Here is a 22,393-nt window from a genome sequence, read left to right on the forward strand (position 1 = left end):
TCACCTTGCAGGGGGAGGGATGTGGGGGGGTGTGCATGGGAGGGTTTCAAACCCCAGTCAGGGAGCTAAGATCCCACATGCCTCCCGGCCAAAAACCAAAATCAGAAAACAGGAGCAATAATGTAATGAATTCAATAAAGACTTTTTAAAAAAAACACAACTTTCATACACTGATGGTGGAAATATAAACTAGTACACGCAATTTGAAAACTGTTTGGCAAGATTTAATAAAGTTGAATTATTTGCCACTCCTATGACAAAACAAGCTCATTACTATGATATATGTATATGTGTCCACCAAAAGGCATTTTAAAACAATGCTCAGAGCAGCACTATTTGCGTTCCAATATGGAATCAACCCAAATATCCATCAACTGCAAAATGTATAAATATTCATGTACTAGAATACTATACAATAATGAGAATGAAGAAATTATTGCTGTGCACATCATGGAGGAATCTCACAAACAGGATACTAAGGAAAACAAAGAGAAGCAAAAGAATACAAACTTCAAATGAGCACATAAACTAATCCAAAACTAATCTAATGTGTTAGTTCAGTTCAGTCATTCAGTCGTATCCGACTCTTTGTGACCCCAAGGACTACAGCACGCCAGGCCTCCCTGTCCATCACCAATTCCCGGAGTTTACTCAAACTCATGCCCATTGAGTCGGTGATGCCATCCAACCATCTCATCCTCTGTCATCCCCTTCTCCTCCCGCCTTCAATTTTTCAGAGAATCAGGGTCGTTTCCAATAAATCAGTTCTTCACATCAGGTGGCCAAAGTATTGGAGTTTCAGTTTCGGCATCTGTCCTTCTAATGAATATTCAGGACTGATTTCCTTTAGGATGGACTGGTTGGATCTCCTTGAAGTCCAAGAGACTCTCAAGAGTCTTTTCCAACACCACAGTTCAAAAGCATCAATTCTTTGGTGCTCAGCTTTCTTTATAGTCCAACTCTCACATCCATACATAACTACTGGAAAACCATAGCTTTGTCTAGACAGACCTTTGTTGGCAAAGTAAGGTCTCTGCTTTTTAATATGCTGTCTAGGTTTGTCATAACTTTTCTTCCAATGAGCAAGCGTCTTTTAATTTCATGGCTGCAGTCACCATTTGCAGTGATTTTGGAGCCCCCCAAAAATAAAGTCTGTCGTCATTTCCACTGTTCCCCATCTATTTGCCATGGAGTGATGGGACCAGGTGCCAAGATCTTAGTTGTCCGAATGTTGAGTTTTAAGCTAACTGTTTCACTCTTCTCTTTCATTTTAATCAAGAGGCTCTTTAGTTCTTCTTCATTTTCTGCCATAGGGTGGTGTCATCTGTGTATCTGAGGTTATTGATATTGCTCCCGGCAACCTTGATTCCAGCTTGTGCTTCATCCAGCCTGGCATTTCGCATGATGTACTCTGCATAGAAGTTCAATAAGCATGGTGATAATATACAGCCTTGATGTACTACTTTCCCGATCTGGAACCAGTCTTTTGTTCCATGTCCAGTTCTAACTGTTGCTTCCTGACCTGCATACAGATTTCTCATGAGGCAGGTCAGGTGGTCTGGTATTCCCATCTCTTGAAGAATTTTCCACAGTTTGTTGTGATCCACAGTCAGAGGCTTTGGTATAGTCAATAAAGCAGAAGTAGATGTTTTTCTGGAACTCTCTTACTTTTTCAATGATCCAACGGATGTTGGCAATTTGATCTCTGGTTCCTCTGCCTTTTCTAAATCCAGCCTGAACATCTGGAAGTTCACAGTTCACATGCTCTTAAAGCCTAGCTTGGAGAATTTTGATGGAATAGCCATCATAGTCAATTAAAGAGTCCAAATGCATTACTTGGATGCAATCTCAAAAACGACAGAATGATCTCTGTTTGATTCCAAGGCAAACCATTCAATATCACAGTAATGCAAGTCTATGCCCCAACCACTAATGCCAAAGAAGCTGAAGTTGAATGGTTCTAAGGAGACCTACATGAACTTCTAGAACTAACACCAAAAAAAGAGGTCCTTTTCATCGCTGGGAACTGGAATGCAAAAGTAGGAAGCCAAGAGATACCTGGAGTAACAGGCAAGTTTGGCCTTGGCGTACAAAATGAAGCAGGATAAAAGCTAACAGTTTTGCCAAGAGAACGCACTGGTCATAGCAAACACCCTCTTCCAACAACACAAGAGATGACTCTACACATGCACACCACCAGATGACCAACACCAAAATCAGACATTATATTCTTTGCAGCCAAAGATGGAGAAGCTCTATACAGTCAGCAAAAACAAGACTGGGAGCTGACTGTGGCTCAGATCATGAACTCCTTATTGCCAAATTCAGACTTAAATTGAAGAAAACAGAGAAAACCACTAGATCATTCAAGTCTGACCTAAATCAAATCCCTTATGATTATACTGAGGAAGTGACCAATAGATTCAAGGTATTAGATCTGATAGACAGGGTGCCTGAAGAACTATGGATGGAGGTTTTGACACTGTACAGGTGGCAGGGATCAAGACCATCCCCAAGAAAAAGAAATGCAAAAAGGCAAAATGGTTGTCTGAGGAGGCCTTACAAATAGTTGAGAAAAGAAGAGAAACTAAAGGCAAAGGAAAAAAGGAAAGATATACCCATTTGAATGCAGAGTTCCAAAGAATAGCAAGGAGAGATTAAAAGAAGCCTTCCTAGTGATTAACGCAAAGAAATAGAGGAAAACAATAGAATGGGAAACACTAGAGATCTCTTCAAGAAAATTGGAAATACCAAGGGAAATTTTCATGCAAAGATGGGCACAATAAAGGACAGAAATGGTATGAACCTAACAGAAGCAGAAGATATTAAGAAGACGTGGCAAGAATACACAGAAGAACTATACAAAAAAGATCTTCATGACCCAGATAACCACAATGGTGTGGTCACTCACCTAGAGCCAGACATCCTGGAATGTGAAGTCAAGTGGGCCTTAGGAAGCATCACTACAAACAAAGCTAGTAGGGGTGATGGAATTCCAGTTGAGCTATTTCAAATCCTAAAAGATGATGCTGTGAAACTGCTGCACTCAATATTTAAGCAAATTTGGAAAACTCAGCTGTGGCCAAAGGACTGGAAAAGGTCAGTTTACACCCTAATCCCAAAGAAAGGCTATGCCAAAGAATGCTCAAACTATCGCACAACTGCACTCATCTCACATGCTAGCAAAGCACTGTGCTAGAAGTTAGGATAAATGTAAATTGACTGTTTTACATAAGTCTATTAGTCTGATGCATTCACTCTTTTATCCTGATTGTGCAGTCCCCTTGGGGAGGAGTTTTGATCTGATGAATTTACTGTGTATACAGCTCCATCCCATCTGATCCAAACACGACAAGTGCCTCCTTCACAAGAGCACTTTTCCATGGCTAAATACTCATGCTTTATGTTCTCCAACAACTCCTATAAACTCTATATATAGCGCAGGATTTAAACAAACTACTCAGAACCATAACAAATAGCTGTGCTGATTCATCATTAAAATGTATAGGGAGATGAGCAAAAATATCACCAGACTGGGGAAATATAAAAAGAAATAAAAAATGATTGCCATCATTGGAAAATAAATTGGAATTACACTTTTGAACATCATGTTGGTGATAGGTATTAAAATAAGCAATGTGTATAATCTGACCCACTGTTACTACTCTTATTTATCCTATGGAAATACACTTGATGACCAAAGATATGAAAATGAATATTCTACGTGCTTTTGTCCATAGTGCTTTTCAGGTCTACTATATCCTTCTACTTTTCTATCTATTCATTCTATTAATTTTTGAGATTTTTGACATTGAAGCTCCAAGTAAAAATCTTAGTTTACCTAATTAATTTGGAATTCCCTTCCCAAATGTCATTAATTGGTTGGCAAAGTAAATTATCATAGTCATATGATAGACTACAATGTAGTAACTAAGCTACTTCCAAGTTATGTTATATCAGGTATATTAACCTCTCTGGACCTCTAGTTGAGGAATAATAATAATATATCAGAGTTGGTTATCAGGATTAAGGAAGAGCTAATATTTGAAAGGGCATAGAACAGAACCTGGCACATGTGCTTTTTCTCTTTCTTTTCTATTTTTTAAATTATGAAAGTATAACATTTACAGGAAACTTAAAAATTACAGAATAAGAAAAAAATTACAGAACAAAATTACAGTTACATTATATATTAGAATTATTTTTTAAGTAAATAAGATTTTAAATTGGATTTTCAATATTAAACTCTCAAAAATTAATAGAATGAACAGACAGAAAAGTAGAAGGATATAGTAGACCTGAAAAGCACTATGGACCAATTCAACATAATTAAAATTTATACAATTTTCACAGCTCTCTTCTGATGCATGCCTGATCATGGCGCAGGGGCAGCGCAAGTTCCAGGCGCAAAAGCCAGCGAAGAGCAAGGTGGCAGAGGCGGCCTCAGCACGGAACCGGGCCCGAGGAAGGGCGGTCGCATTATCGCACCCAAGAAGGCACGCACTGTGCAGCAGCAGCAGCTCAAGAAGAAACTGGAGGTTGGGATCCGGAAGAAGACTGAACATGACGTGGTGACGAAAGCCAGCACCAGCCTGCCCAAAAAGCTGGTGCTTTTGAAGGCCAGCACCAAGAAGAAGGAGGCCTCCGCCTCCACCAAGATGCCTGCCTAAGATGTGCCCCAGCAGGGACCATCACTGCAGCCCCCTCCTCTGTGCTCAGGCCTGTGCGGGTAACCCCACGGGAAAGAGGAACTGTGCTCTCCAAAGACTTGAACTGCACCTCGAACTTGACCAGGGATCTGGCCCATGAGCCGATGAGTAGCAGGTCAAAAGCACACAGACTGGCTGGCTTTCCAGGTGCCAAGGTCTCAGCACAGGCCAAGGCCAGGGGGATGTCTTCACCAACTTCTTGTGTTCCCACTACCCCCTCCCGCATCCTGTCTGGATAACTTGGAGTGAGGCACCTGACTTTGTCCTTCCTTCCAGAGTCACATGCTCCTGTGAGCAGGCCATGCTGGGGCATCAGGCCAGGGGCCCGGACCGCCCGGCCAGCCCTAGTTTACACACGAGCCACGCGCCCAGGAGCCATGCTCCTGCACCTCCAGCCTGGGGGCGAGTCTTTTCTTTCTTCCTACCTGGGGTGACTTGCCTGCTTGCCCTCCACGGATATCCCTGTGTCTTCCCGTCTGCCGGGGACAAGCCAGACAGCCTAGGGAGCCACCTTCCCATCCGCAGGACAGACAGTGACACCACCTTGTAGAGTCAAAATGCTGATTAAACCAGAAGCGCTTTCAAAAAAAAAACATACAATTTTCACACAAAAGCAGGACACAAATTCTATTCAAGTTCCCAAGACCATAGAGCAGGAGACACTGGAACATATGTAGGGATATAAAACAAGGTGCCAAAGTTTCACAGTCCAATGGTACTGAAATCACACAGATTGTTCTCTTATCACTGCAGAATTCTGGCATATGTGTTTTTAACACAACAATTAAAGGTACTGTTAAAATGAATGCAGTATTATTCATAAGCATTCACTCTTCTGTTAGTGGAATTTTCCAACAAAGAATATTGGAGTGGGTTGCCACTTCCTACTCCAGTGGATCTTCCCTTTACCCACGGATCAAACCCTCTTCTCTTGTGTCTCCTGCACTGGCAAGCAGATTTTTTACCACTAGCAACACCTGGGAAGCCACTGTTAAAATGAATGCATCATTATCCATAAGCACTGACGTGGAATAGTGCCTAGAACTTAAAAGAAGGATGTTGAATATTATTGCTATATCTGAAATTCTGAAACAAAAGATTATGTATAGTATAACGTCTACAAAGTCAAAACATACTGATTTTTCTCTCCCAAATCTGCTCTTTCCCATAATTTTCTTAGGCAAAAATTTTGCCTAATTTTGCTCTTCTCTTTTCCCACATTACATTCCATCAGCAAATTCTGTCCATTTTGCCTTCAGAACAAATCGTGAATCTGACAACCTTTTACCATTTCTATTACCCCCACTTTGATCTAAGACATCATCTCATGCCTGGATTATTATTACTACTATCTTCTGACTAGTATCTCTGCTCTAGTCTTTGCTCCTCTGTATTCTTAAATCTGTGGCCTAGAGTCAGATACTGACTGCTCAAAACCCTTCAACAACTTCCTGTGACAGAACAAAAGAAAGTAAAGAAGAGGGAGGGAGCCTGTATTATGGCCCGCAAGACCCTTCAGGATCAGATGTTATCAAGCCACACCACTTTTGCTCCCATGGAGAATTACTGTCTCCTGACCCAACTGTTAGAGACTGATTGTGTCCTGCCCAAGTTCATACGCTGAACCCCTAATCAATGTAACTCTGCTTGTAGACAGGACTTAAAAAGGCAATTAAGGAGAATTCACTGGTGGTTCAGTGGCTAGGACTCAGCATTTTCATTGCTCTGGCTTGGGTTCAATTGCTGGTAGAATTAAAATCTTGCAAGCCACACAGTATGGACAAACAAATAAAAATAAAATAAAAAGGTAATGAAGGTTAAATGAAATCATAAAGATGGGGTCCTAATTGAATTGGACTGATGTCCATTCTGAAGAGGAAGAGGTAACAGAGTTCTTTCTCCCTACACACGCACAGAGAAAAGGTCACACACAGAGATGGTGACCATCTATAAGCAAGAGACTGCGGTCTCAGAAGAAACCAAACCTGTCAGAACTTTCCAGCCTTTAGAACTGTCAGAGGGGATTTCCTTAGTGGTCCAGTGGCTAAGACTTTGCGCTTCCAACACAGGGGGCCCAGGTTCGATCCCTGGTCAGAGAACTGGATCCCACAAGCGACAACTAAGAGTTCTTGTGCCTCAACTAAACATCTTGTATGACACAACTAACTATCTCACATGCCACAGTGAAGACTGAAGATCTTGTGTGCCACAACTAAGACCTGACACAGTCAAGACAAAGAAAGAAAGGAAGAAAGAAAAATTTAAAAAAAAAAAAAAGAAGAAGTGTACAAAATTCTGCAATGTAAGCCACTTAGTCTGTGGTATTTTGTTATGGCAGCCCTGGCAGATTAATAATACAAGACTAAACATCATTAAGATAACCATGGAGAGGAGCTTTCTTACAAGATGTTTATCAAGTGACTAGGGACAGAGAGCTGGGCTTGCAGCTTAAAGAAACAAGTCCTGTTTATAGCAGCTTGCTAGCTGATACTGGTTTGGGTTGCTTTGTTGTGATGTACTACTTAATAGCAAGAATGTGGAAATGGAAACATAAAGCCCCAAAATACCACTAATCGCCAAAAATTTCCTCTACTTACCTAAATGAGCATGATCATTATTCAAAGTGGCTGAGGCTTATTTACAAAAAGTTCTTAAATTTCTATTAATCACTCTGTCCCCTTAAAGCATTTTGGATTGTTTCTATTGATAATTACTTAACCTTTCCACGCACGGCTTTTTAAGTCATTAAACTTACATTTCACTTATTTTCATTTAGCGTCATATTCTTACTTTTGACGCATAAATAAACTTCATAAACTTTCAACCCCCCACAAAAAAAAACCTTTCAACCCATTCTCTTATCAATCCTTTCACATTATATTTACTAATCTCATAGAAATTGTCTATGTATGTATTATTTTTTAGCAACCCTATATGACATAAAACAAGGCATTTAGTATATGCAAACTACACATAGTTATACGTGACTTGCCTCTTGAAGTGAAGTGAAGTGAAAGCCGCTCAGTCATGTCCAACTCTTTGAGACCCCATGGACTGTACAGTCCATGGAATTCTCCAGGCCAGAATACTGGTATGGGTAGCCTTTTCATTCTCCAGGGGGTGTTCGCAAACCAGGGATTGAACCCAGGTCTCCTCCATTGCAGGCAGATTCTTTTCTAGCTGAGCCACAAGTGAAGCCCAAGAATACTGGAATGGGTAGCCTATCCCTTCTGCAGCAGATCTTCCCAACCCAGGAATTAACCTGGGGTATCCTGCATTTCAGGCAGATTCTTTACTAACTGAGCTATCAGGGACTTGCCTCTTACTCTGTTATTTTTTTAATAGATTCTATTTTTTTGAGCAGTTTTAGGTTCACAGCAAAGCCAAGAGAAAAGTACAGTTTTTCACATATCCCTACCCCCACACACCCAGAGCTTTCCCTCCTATCTACATCCGACATCTTTGTGGTACATATATGACAGTCAATGAACCTACCTGACACATCATAATTACCCAAACCAAAATTTACCAAAAACCCAAAGTTTACCTCAGGATTAAGTGTTGGTACTGAATATTCTACAAATATGGACAAATATATAATGACATGTATCCACCATTATAGGGTTTCCCAGGTGGCTCAGTGGTAAAGAATCCACCTGCCAATGCAGGAGACATAGGAGATATGGGTTCGATCCCTGGGTTGGGAAGATCCCCTGGAGGAGGAAATGGCAACCCACTCCAGTATTGTTCTCTGTAAAATCCCATGGACAGAGGAACCTGGCGGGCTGCAGTCCATGGGGTCGTGAAGAGTCAGACATGACTGAGCAACTGAGCATGCACACATGCACATCCACCATTATTAAAGTTTCATACAGAGTAGTTTCACTGCCTTAAAAATCCTCTATTCATCTCTGCCTTCCTCCCTCTCACTATCCATTTCATCCATCAAATCTTTTAATGTATGTAACCATTTTAGATTGGCTTCTTTTACTCTGTAATATCTATTAGTGGTTACTCTGTAATATCTATTAGTGTTTTCATGTCTTAATATATCACTGCTTTTCAGCACTGAATAATATTCCACTGTATGGATGCACCACAGTATATTCCTAGTATTTTCATAAGTCTGCAATCTTAAAACTATAAGTCTTAAATACTCATCATCTCACCTAAGCACAAAAGTTAATTTTCTCAAAATACAAAGATATTTTCAGTTAGTACCGCTGCATATTACAGGCTTTTAGGCTGACAGATGATTTTCATATTTTCACTGTTTTTAATACAAAATAAATCACAAGTACACTTAAACAAACCTCTCACTCAGTTTTTTGTACAAATCTATTTTACCTGATACACTATTTAACACAACCAGTTTTATTTCTTAAGGCAGAAAAAAGATCCAGGGGAAAAGTAGAACATATTCATCTAAAAATGTAAATTGACTGTATTTTATATCAGCCAGTTGGGGACAACAGAGGATGAGATGGCTGGATGGCATCACCAACTCGATGGACATGGCTTTGGGTAGACTCTGGGAGTTGGTGATGGACAGGGAGGCCTAGCGTGCTGCAATTCATGGGGTCGCAAACAGTCGGACACAACTGAGTGACTGAACTGAACTGAATTGAATTAGTCTGATACATTCACTATTGTATCCTGATTTTGTCTCTCATCTATAACTATGCTTTTTAAGAACATTCCATCCAAAAGCAGCAAACACTGTGCAGTCCTCTTTGAGGAGGAGTTATGATCCATTTCAAATGTACATGAAACATCCTCCAAAACAGATCACACGCTAGGCCACAAAACAAGTCTCAATAAATTTAAGAATACTGAAATCATATCAAGCACCTTTTCAAACCACAACACTACGAGACTTGAAATCAACCACATGAAAAAACCACAAAAAATAGATATATAGAAAGTAAACATGCTACTAAGCAACCAATGGGTCAAATGAAGAAATCAAAGAGGAAGTCAAAAAATACCTTACAACAAATGAAAATGGAAACATAATGTTCCAAAATCTACAGAACACATCAAAAGCAGTTCTAAGAGGGAAATTCAAGAAACAAGAAAAATCTCAAATAAACCATCTAACCTTACACCTAAAGGAACTAGGAAAAGAAAAACGAAACCCAATGTTAACAGAAAGAAGGAAATTAATCAAGATTAGAGTGGCAATAAGTGAAATAGCTGCTGCTAAGTCACTTCAGTCATGTCTGACTCTGTGTGACCCCACAGACGTCAGCCCACCAGGTTCCCCCATCCCTGGGATTCTCCAGGCAAGAACACTGGAGTGGGTTACCATTTCCTTCTCCAATGCATGAAAGTGAAAAGTGAAAGTGAAGTCACTCAGTCGTGTCCAACTCTTAACAACCCCATAGACCGCAGCCCACCAGGCTCCTCCATCCTTGGGACTTTCCAGGCAAGAGTACTGGAGTGGGGTACAGGAGAAGGTATTGCCTTCTCCTAAGTGAAACAGAGTCTTAACAAAATAGAAAAAAAAAGATAACTTTAATAAATCTTTAGTCAAACTCAAGAAAAAAAAAATAAGAGGGTCCAAATAAAATCAGAAATGAAAGAGAAGTTACAACAGATTCCACAGAAAGGCAAACAGTCAAAAGTGACTACTACAAACAATTATACGCCAACAAATTAGGCAATTTATAAGAAAGAGATAAACTCCTAGAAACAAACAATCTTCCAAGACTAAATCAGGAAAAATTAGGAAATTTAAACAGATTACTAGTAGAGAAATTGAATCAGTAATAAATAAAAAAAGAAAAAACTTCCAACAAACAAAAGGTCAGAAGCAGAAGACTACCAGGGGGGATTTTACCAAACATTTAAAGAAGAGTTAATACCTATCTTTCTCAAACTACTGTAAAAAATTAAAGAGAAAGGAATATATTTAAACCCATGAGGCCAGGGTTACTCTGATACCAAAACAAACAAAAACACCACACACAAAATATTAAAATTACAGACCAATATCCCTGATGAACAATAGATGTAAAAACCCCCAACAAAATATGAGCAAACAAAATTCTACAAGACAACAAAAGAATCACGCACAATGCTCAAGTGGGATTTTTCCCAGGGATACAAGGATGGTTCAATATGAGCGAATGTGGTATATCATTCAATATACCACGTTAACAAAAATCAAGAATAAAAACACATGATCACACAATTCAAAAGATGCAGGAAAACAGGAAAAGCATGACAAAATTCATCCAGTTATGATAAAAAGAAAACCTCTCAACAAAATGGGAACAGAAGAAATGTACCTCAACAAAACAATGGCTATATATGACAAAGTCACAGCTAACATCATCAGTTCAGTTCAGTTGCTCAGTCGTGTGCAACTCTGTGACCCCATGGACTGCAGCACACCAGGCTTCCCTGTCCATCACCAACTCCTGGAGCTTACTTTACCTGAGATTCTTTACCTATTGAGCAGTCTAGGACAAATAATCCTAAAGCTTTTATGGAACCACAGAAATTCTCAAAAAGCCAAAGCAATCTTGACAAAGAACAACACTAAGGTAAAACGTTCCCTGACTTTAAACTATATAACAAAGCTACAGTAATCAAAACAGTATGGTACTTACACAAAAATAAACACATATATCAATGGAACAGAATAAAAGCCCAGAAATGAATCAATACTTATATGGTTAATTAATCTATGATAAAGGAGGCAAGAATATATACTGGGAGAAAGACAGTATCTTCAATAAACAACACTGGGAAAACTGGACAGTTACATGTAAAAGAATGAAACTGGACCATTTTATTACCTCATATACAAAAATAAACTCAAAATGGACTGAAGACTAAAATGTAAAACATGAAACCATAAAACTCCTAGAATAAAACATAGGCAATATGCACTCTGACATTGGGCTTAGTAATTTTTTTGTTTTAATCTATCTCTTCAGGCAAAGGCAATAAAAGCACGAATAAATGAGTAAGGACATATCCAGCTAAAAAACTTATGCAGAGCAAATGAAGCCATCAACAAAACAAAAAGGTAAGCTACTAGATGGAAGAAGATATTTGCAAATGATATGTTGGATAGGGGTTAATATCCAAAACACATAAAAAACTCATATAACACAATTACTTAAAAAAAATAATAATCTGATTAAAAAATGAGCAGAAGACCTGAACATTTTTCCAAAGAAGACATACTGATGGCCAGCAAGCATATGAGAAGATGCTCATCATCACTAATTATCACAGAAAAGCAAGTCAAAACCACAATGAGACATCATCTCATACCTGTGAGAATGACTATTATCAAAAAGACAAGAAATAACAAGTATTGGAAAGAATGTGGAGAAAAGAGAACACTTGTGCACTATTGGTGGGAATGTTAAATTGCTACAGCCACTATAGAAAACAGTATGGAGATTCCTTAAAAAATAAAAAACAGAACCACCATACAATCCAGGAATTCACTTCTGGGTATTTATCCAAAGAAAATAAAAACACTAATTCAAAAATATATATGTACCATAGCAGCATTATATATAATAGCTAAGATACAGAAGCAACCTACGTGTCCATTGACAGATGAATAGATAAAGAAGATATGGAGGCTTCCCTGGGGGCTCAATTGTAAAGAATCTGCCTGTCAATGCAAGAGACACAGATTTGATTCTTGGTCCAGAAAGATATCACACACTGAAGAGCAACTAAGCCCCGCACCACAACTCCTGAGCCTGTGCTCTAGAGCCTGTGCTCAGGAGCTATAACTACTAAGCCTATGTGCTGCAACTACTGAAGCCCACACACCCTAGGGCCCATGCTCCGCAACAAGAGAAGTCACCACAAAAAGGAGCCTGTGCACCACAACTAGAGAATAGTCTCTACTCTCCACAATTAGAAAAAAGCCCATGCAGCAATAAAGACACAGCACAGCCATAAATAAATAAAACTTACTGTCCAGCCACAGAAAAAATGAAATCTTGCCCTTTCAGACAACATGCATGAACCTGAGAGAATATCACCCTAAGTGAAATAGATAAAGACAAGTATCTGATGACCTCACTTATTTGTGAGATTAAAAAAAGAAATATAACAAAATACATAGACTCAGAAAACAAACTACTGCTTGCCAGAGGGAAGAGATTTTTGTGATATATAAAAATTGTCAAATCATTATATTATAACCAATGTAATATTTTAAGTCAATTATACTTCAAAATAAATAAAATTAATGAAATGGTAATCAGTTTCTCTAGCATTAAGTATCATCCTCCTCTCCACTCCAGTACGACTACTTAAGAGTCTACTTATTTGAGGCACTTAAATTGTTTCTCTAGCCCATTAAAATTAAGTAAGTTTTTTCTTTTGTATAGTTACAACCAGATGTATTTATTATACAAATCAAAACAAGAACACTAATTTATTACCTGCTACCTTAGACAACCATATTCAAAAGAATATGATTCAAAGACAGTACAAATATTGAGATATCTACTTCCCCATTTATGAACTAGTAACTAAACAAGTCAGGATGCCAATGAGAATCTCAAGGAATATCTTCTTTCAACTATACAAAACTAGGTAGAACTTCAGACAGCCAAGGAAGACTTTTGATTGCTTCTAGTTCTGAGACTGAGAACCAACTGTCTGTTTAGCATGATAAACAGACAATTAAAGGTAGGAGGGTAGTCATAAAATGTATTATATCCATATGGAATATTATTCACCCTTAAAAAGGAATTAAATAACAATAACACTACAACATGGATGAATTTTATGCTAAGTGAAAGAAACTCATAAAAGACCATATATTGTATGATTTCATTTACATGAAATGTACAGAATAGGCAACTTCATAGAGATCACAGTACCATAGATACCACAGGACATTACTAGAGGCTGGGGAAAGCCAGAAATAATGAGTACTATAAGGTACGGTCTTCCTTTTGGAATGATGAAAATGTTCTGGAGAATTAGATATGATGATGGTTGTACAATTTATGATTATACTAAGACCATTGAATTCTATACTCTAAAATGGTGGATTTTATGCTACATAAATTACATTTTTTTTAAAGGGGCAAGGAGTGTCATTCAAAGTTTATCCTTTACCATAGGTATCAAGAAATTGTATCGCAATTTAATAGTAACTTATTTTTTTTTTAAAGGAAAAGTTAGGGAACAAAAAAGAAAATCTCAACACTTAGTGTTTGTTGAATAAATGAATGAATATCCAGCTAAAAGTTTTAAAGTGACAATAAAAATTAAACCACAGTAACTCTGAAGTTATTAAAAAATCAGATGAATAGGCAAAACACTCTCTGACATAAATCACAGCAGGATCCTCTATGACCCACCTCCCACAATATTGGAAATAAAAGCAAAAATAAACAAATGGGACCTAATGAAACTTAAAAGCTTTTGCACAACAAAGGAAACTATAAGTAAGGTGAAAAGACAGCCCTCAAATTGGGAGAAAATAATAGCAAATGAAGCAACAGACAAAGGATTAATCTCAAAAATATACAAGCAACTCCTGCAGCTCAATTCCAGAAAAATAAATGACCCAATCAAAAAATGGGCCAAAGAACTAAACAGACATTTCTCCAAAGAAGACATACAGATGGCTAACAAACACATGAAAAGATGCTCAACATCACTCATTATCAGAGAAATGCAAATCAAAACCACAATGAGGTACCATTATATGCCAGTCAGGATGGCTGCTATCCAAAAGTCTACAAGCAATAAACGTAGGAGAGGGTGTGGAGAAAAGGGAACCCTCTGACACTGTTGGTGGGAATGCAAACTAGTATAGCCGCTATGGAGAACTGTGTGGAGATTTCTTAAAAAACTGGAAATAGAACTGCCATATGACCCAGCAATCCCACTTCTGGGCAAACACACCGAGGAAACCAGATCTGAAAGAGACATGTGCACCCCAATGTTCATTGCAGCCCTGTTTATAATAGCCAGGACATGGAAGCAACCTAGATGCCCATCAGCAGACGAATGGATAAGGAAGCTGTGGTACATATACACAATGGAATATTACTCGGCCATTAAAAAGAATTCATTTGAATCAGTTCTAATGAGATGGATGAAACTGGAGCCCATTATACAGAGTGAAGTAAGCCAGAAAGATAAAGACCAATACAGTATACTAACGCATACATATGGAATTTAGAAAAATGGCAATGATAATTCTATATGCAAAACAGAAAAAGAGACACAGATGTACAGAACAGACTTTTGGACTCTGTGGGAGAAGGCAAGGGTGGGATGTTTCAAGAGAACAGCATCGAAACATGTACATTATCAAGTGTGAAACAGATCACCAGCCCAGGTTGGATGCATGAGACAAATGCTTAGGGCTGGTGCACTGGGAAGACCCAGAGGGATCGGGTGGAGAGGGAGGAGTGAGGGGGGATCGGGATGGGGAACACATGTAAATCCATGGCTGATTCATGTCAATGTATGGCAAAAACCACTACAATATTGTAAAGTAATTAGCTGCCAACTAATAAAAATAAATGGGGGGGGGGGAATCAGATGAGAGTACAAATCATAAATGCTCTATTTTCATTAAAGTTTGCTCACCTTCTCTTCCTCAGATTACTTACTCACAGTAGAAAGAATAGGCAGGCAGATGGTTGTTTAGCTTTAGGGACATCCCCTCCCTTGCCTCAATACTTGAGCAAAATCATGTACCATCTACTAAGGCTTTTAGGCTAAAGGAAAGATTAGCCAGATATTTTTACCCAAAGCAGTTTCTCTTTTTTGTGGGATACAAGGCTAGACTACGTATTTTAGCTGCTCTAAGTGAGCTTCTGAGTTATACAGCCAGGAGAAGCAAAAGCTATGTGTGTTACTCCTAGGCCTGGTCCAATAAAAACCTTCCACATAGAATCCTCCATGCTCTTTCCCTCTTCCTCCAACTCAATGTAGGTATGACAAACTTGGAGCAAAATTGGAAAGGGTCTATGTCTTCAAAGGACATGTATTAGAAACAATTTAAATTTCATATGGGGAAAGAATTCCTGGGCAGTCCAAGAGTTAGGACTCAACACTGCCAGTACCATGGCCTGAGTTTAACCCCTGGTTTGGGTAATATGGCACAGCAAATAAATTTCACAAGAACAAAAAATAACATATAACATCTGAGTCATTATATACGTCTTTTATGGTTTGTTTGCTACAGCAACTAACTAGAGTTGCCTTAATTCATACATTAGCTCACAAACATGCATTAAAAATCTCTTAAAAGGCATTCTAAATTATCAAAAGTGTGTCATCCCATGGTGCTAAAGAATAGTTTATGTCTTTGTTATTCTGGATGATTTTCTGAATATTATTTTGGCCATTATTTTCTCCAACCTAACATTTCCAGCAAGTATCTTGACAGAAACTATCTATGGCTTCCCACATTTCATGTTTTGTTTATCTGTACTATGATTGTGAAAATCAATACTATATTTTTAGATATGAGTTAACCCACAAGATCATATAGAATTAAGAATCTTTTACTCTTTTCTTAAAATACTACTTAGATCAGCACAACAGCATAGTCAATGGACTCGGTTTTCTCAAGGCCTAAGTCACATGAGATGGTATAGTGTTTAACTGAAAGTACCTTTAAATGTTGGGAAGAGCCATATCTTCAAAGTCCTGAATGCCATTAAGTAATCAGTAAAGAAATGAAAAGAGAAGTAGAAGGGATGGGAAAGTGGGAAAGAAAGGCCCATCTGGGCAAAGATGGTAGACAACCCCCAAAATCTCAAGTATCATAAACTTAACCTATACCTATACTGTTGTATCATATCTGAAGATATGAAGAACAATCTTAAACAAGAAAAGATTGTTTCTTGTCTAATAGTTCTCATGTGAATCCAAACTTCAAAATAATCTCAGGAAAAATCCTAAAATCATATCATTTTACTCAAACTAGCCACAAGCTGAGATTAACTTGAAATAAACAAGATTCTATTCATTCTTCCTATCCCAAAACAACAGATAACTAATCTGCCAATTTTTAAGCTGTTAATATTCAATGGGAGAAAAAAATAAAACAAATCAAGGTATTAAAAAATCAAAAAACAAAAAGGAGGAACGGGGGAAAGATAAGAGAAGGATCAAAAGATTAATTCAAAATGTTTCCCTTAGAATAGCTAATGAAGATACTTTAGCCTCATTTTAATTGCTCTTTCTTTCCATTCATCTTTCCAAAGAGCAAGAGGATATGATTAAGGCAGGAAGAGCCACCTGCTCTACCTGCTCAAAATCAGAGCTTACCTCCTTAGATTGATGGCCTTTGCCAAGTTTGGAACACCTTTTCCATCTGTTGTCTTCTGCCCCATCAGACTGCTGATAGGCCTATGGGGGGAAGAAAGAGAAACAGACCTGCTAGAACTCCATATCCAACTCATTATTTGCCTTCTCAAAAGGAATCATCAATTCTTACTATTCAAGGAAGGCAGATAATCCAACTGTTACTTGGCCTCAGAAGACAGACATTGGTCTTTCAGAAGCTTTCCTTGAACAATTTAGCATTAAACGTCTCAACAGGTAAGCAAGAATCAAATGCTCGAGAGCAAACAAATCAGACACAACCACATCAAAACAGAAATTAAAACCTCTGCTCTGCCAATTAAGTCCTTCGCCATGTCCCTAACCTTCAACAAAAGATTTTTCAAACAGATATTATATGCCACCTAGAGTCTCTTTGTAGGGAGGATCCATGTTTTCCCTCAGCACATATTCCTATGTTATCATCTTCATGATCAAGAACTACATCCTCATGATCAACCAAAAACAGCAAGTTCATTTTCTCTGATTTAATCTTCCAAATTTATAGAAAAACAACTTGGTATCTTCCTTACTCAACTCTTTAGTAAAGAAGAACCAAACCATTCATGTTTATTCTGTTCTCTAAGCTAAATCAACATCAATCCTTTAACTCTTACTCATAAAATTAATTTTCCATGAAACTTTATTCTAGATATTAATTATGAACTTCAACCTTAAGTTTCTCAATCAACAACATGTCTACAGAAATCAAACAATCCAAATACAGATAATAAAACATAAAACAGATCTGAAGGCCACACAGGTATTACACCTAATGAAGCAGAAGCAATAAAATGTTAGTATTTGCATAAATACTATCTTGCATATCTTGTGCCAAATTGTCTGCTTCCCTCTCATGTACTCTTTTTAAAATATCCTTATATAAGGCCTATTAAATATACAGATATTCTTAGTATTACAAAGAACTAGATTCAAGTTAAATGAACTATCAAAAACTTTCCATATAATAAATTTTATTTTTGTAAATTTTTAAAATCAGGGAATATAAATCTGAGACTTTAAAGCTGCCTTAATGAATATGCTTTCAACAAAAATATAAATCATCGTATCTCTTTACATCATTCTAAAAATAATGTAGAAAGGGACTGCCTACTGACAAGATAAAATTAAAACAGAAGTAACTTACTACAGTATTATTGAAATTCTAACATTCTTTGCCAATTGCAAAGTACAGTAAAAATGCTGATAAAGCTTTGTATTGGCCTGAAGCTATTTTTTTTTTTTTTTTTAATAACTTAAAAAAAGTGACAGAAAATATTTAGGTCCTCTTTAACTATTCACTTTGGTGTGAAATTATACCTGTTAGCTGAAAGATTGCTTTTGTTCTGTGTTGTGAAAATTCTAATTTATCAGCCATATCACTAATAGATACCCCTTACTTTTAAATAATAATTCTCAAATGTGAAGTATGTTTTAAGCATTTATTCCTTTAAAATTATGTTAATAATTTTACTGCCTTCCCATTATGTTCCATCTAATGATGTGCTAATTCTTATGACCAATAAGAAGATTTCTCTTTCCAATAAGTGTTTCAGGTAAAGACTTAAAGGTATTTTATTAGACTAAAATCAATGCCAAATTTGAAATGCAAATACGAGAGATAGAAGTGTAGAAAGGTCAGAGTGTGAAACTCCACCATAAATGTTTTCAGGTGTCAAAAGCATTTTTCCATTTAATTTTAAAAAGTGGATTTTCATTCAAAGGAAGAAAGGGAAGAATCAGAGATTACTTAAGCAGCTTAAAATCACTAAATCTTGCCATCTTCTACATAATTCAAGGAAAAAGCCATCTCTTTTAAACTTGAGGGCAACAAAATTTTCCCAAGAAAAAATCAAATAAATAATAAACAGTTCTGTAACAATTCTGGGGACTAATATGTAGTAAATAAAGATTCAAATTCATGTTATAAAAAATTAAATGGAGTTTGCTACTAATTCTTACTTCACCAATTCTGTACACAATAAAAAATAGCCAAACACTAATAAATACAAAAAACCACTAAATGTTCATATTCTTTGACCCACTTCTGTAACTTTGCTCATGTTCTTGACCTACTTTTGAGCCACCAGGGAAGCCCAACTATATCCTAAGAAAATTACCAAAAGAGGGCAATCCAGGTGTGACAAAAATATTCACTATAATATGATTTGCTACACTAGGAAAAAATGTCCAGTCAACCAATAGAAATTCTATTTCTATAAATAAAAAAAAATTTTTTAATTCTTTTTTTTAATTCATCTATATTTACTTTTTACCAATTCATGTATTCCTTCTTTCCAGAAAGGGTTTTAGGTATCTTAACAATTCACTATATATGTATAAAATTTGGACCAAGGAAAAAACAATTTAAATACACCACTCAAGTAATATGGCCAAACCAGTTGTTATGGTTGTACTTCAAAAGTTTATTCTGAATTTCTGAGTAGCCAAGGTAAAAAACCAAAGTAGCCTTTAAATAATTCTCAGAGAAAAGAAGAAAGCAAAGTTCTTCAGAGAAAACAGTAATTGTCAATAGAGGGCATAGCTTTGGGATGATGGGTGTGAGCACACAATTTAAAAAATAATTATTAAACACTAAATGCATGAACATTTACATTATAGGGGTCCCAGAAAGAGAGAAGAGAGAGAAAGGACCCGAGAAAATATTTGAAGAGATAATAGCTGAAAACTTCCCTAACATGGAAAAAGAAGTAATCAACCAAATCCAGGAAGTACACAGAGTCCCAGAAAGGATAAACCCAAGAAGGAACACACTGGGACACACAGTAAGCAAACTAACAAAAATTAAATATAAAGACAAAATATTAAAAGCAACAAGGGAAAAATGACAAATTACAAGGGAACTCCTATCAGGCTACCAGATGATTTCTCAACAGAAACTCTACAAGCCAGAAGGGAATGGCATGACATATTTAAAGTGATAAAAGGGAAGAACCTACAACCAAGAATACCCAGCAAGACTCTCCTTCAGATTTGATGGAGAAATCTAAAGTTTTCCAGACAAGCAAAATTAACAGAATTCAGCACCACCAAACCAGCTTTACAACAAATGCTAAAAGAACTTCTCTAGACAGAAAACAAGAGAAGGAAAAGTCCTACCTACAGAAAATAAACCCAGAACAATTAAGAAAATGGTAATATCAATAATTACCTTAAATGTAAATGGATTAAATGCACCAATCAAAAGACACATACTGGCTGAACAGATGAAAACATATTCATGTACACACTTCCACTTCCCACATCACTCTGCTTGACCCTCCCAAATTGTATGTAATTATTTTTTATTGTTAGGTTAATCATGTTCCCATTATGACTTGCAATTACAATTATCTTATTGTTATGTTAATCATGTTCCCATTATGACTTGCAATTACAATTATCTTTCATTTTTTGTCTGGTTATTGATTATGAAAACTGACAAACATCTTTTACTATTGTGATTATGTAACTATTATTCACTTAATACCACTGTATCATTACTGGTCAACAGACTTAGAATTCTATATCCCAAAACTGCCATTTAATAGAAAAACTTGTAATCACTTTTTAAAGTCCAGATGTATATCAGAATTACCTTGGAACTTTTTGAAAAATACAAATGCCCAGGTATTGCTTTTTTTTTTCAGAGCTCCAGATGTGTTTTTAATGAGCAGCCATATTTAAAAACAACTGGACTATATGAGGATCCCTTACTTTTATCTAGTTTGTTTCACTTTTTCTATTTCATATTCAGTGTTCCCACTTCAATTAGTTTGTTTTCCAATTTCCCCATCTTTCTTTTTTATGTTCTTTCTCAAGCCTTTATCTAGTACAGTAGAAAAGCTTTTGTATACATATATCTTTTAAAAATATGCATAATACATATATATTTTAGAAAACTTATGAATTTTTGCCTAACTAAAAAATTTATGACATTTTGATTCCACTTGTTTGACTTAGTATGAATAGAATGCTATATTTCTAATTTAAAAAAAATAGATACATAGCAAGCAACAAAGGTTTACTGTATAGCACAGGGAACTATAGTCAAGATTTTGTATTAACCTATAATGGAAAATAATTTCAAAAATAACATACATGTATATGTACAACTGAATCACACACACACACACAAAAGAATTCTATTTTTTTTAGATTTACTAATGTTTTATCTTTCTGCCAGTTTTTCTAAGTGTCCTATGGACATCTAATAATCTATGAGATAAAAAATTTTAAATATATTTGTGTAGGGTATGTTATTAATTAAATATAAATCTATTATATTTAAATTATTAACATCATTCAAGATGCTCCTATTCTTATTTTTTCTGCATTTGATAAAATATTCTCAGAGAAATGTTAATATGTCTCACTATAATTATATATTTTTTCTTTTCCCTATATTTTTTCTGATTTTTGCTTTATGTATCTTTCTTGTTAAGGTGTCTAATGGTCTAATGGTCTAAGGTGTCTAAGGTATCTAACGGTCTAGGTGTCTATCTTCTTGTTAAGGTGTCTAATGGTCTAATGGTTAAGGTGTCTAACGTGTCTAATGGTCTAAATGTGTCTATCTTCTTTGTGAATTGTACCTTTTACCATTAAAAATATTCCTTTGTTTCATTTAAAATAAATTTTTAAAAATAATGATTAAAGATTATACAATAAGGAAAATACTTATGATAATGTTAAAGATACAAAATTATATACACACTATACAGTGATATAAAAGCATGATACATATGGAAAAGGCGAGATGGTCATACACATAACCTTTTTCCCCCATAAAATTATGATTTCCTTTACTGCAATGACCATCATATCATGCTATTCTGTGCCAAAACATACCTAGAGGCTGAATGCTAAGCAGACAGTAGTAGTTTAATATTTTTTAACTTACTAAACTGTCTGTACTTACTTGACTTAATCAAGATAGCATTTGGTTTATAAAAACAGAAATAATCAGTATGTAACAGAAATAATACAAAAAGTATTTTCTGATGAAGAATTCATTGCTACCACTATCTACGGCAAGGCTGACTGTAGACACCTTTCATAGCTAGAGAGCACCAAAAAGGCCTCAATCCACAACTTCCTTATACCACTCCATATATATTCCAAATTCTTCCTTAAAGCTCACAAGATGTTAACTACCAAGAAGTGTTACTATTTTTCTCAAATAAAACAATATGCGTCCTTTTAAAAAATGCTTTATTCATGTTTCAGAAGACAGAGTATTTCTTAGGTAGTTCAAATTTTTTATAAGAGAGCAACCAGAAATTTCCAAAATCAAACATGACCGTGAAATTATAACAAAATTTTTGTATCATCAAAAAATT

General features: G+C 36.4%; 1 protein-coding gene and 1 pseudogene across 3 annotated transcripts in view; one reads left to right on the forward strand and one right to left on the reverse strand.

Moving 5' to 3' along the window:
* Nucleotides 1–22,393, reverse strand: part of SPAG9 (sperm associated antigen 9) — a 153,843-nt gene that overhangs the window by 94,689 nt on the left and 36,761 nt on the right. The gene's annotated exons all lie outside the window — the stretch shown is intronic.
* Nucleotides 4,378–4,670, forward strand: LOC136149159 (leydig cell tumor 10 kDa protein homolog pseudogene; annotated as a pseudogene).

The sequence above is a fragment of the Muntiacus reevesi genome, chromosome 18 (genome assembly GCF_963930625.1).
Source record: "Muntiacus reevesi chromosome 18, mMunRee1.1, whole genome shotgun sequence".
In the NCBI taxonomy this organism is placed as follows: Eukaryota; Metazoa; Chordata; class Mammalia; order Artiodactyla; family Cervidae; genus Muntiacus; species Muntiacus reevesi.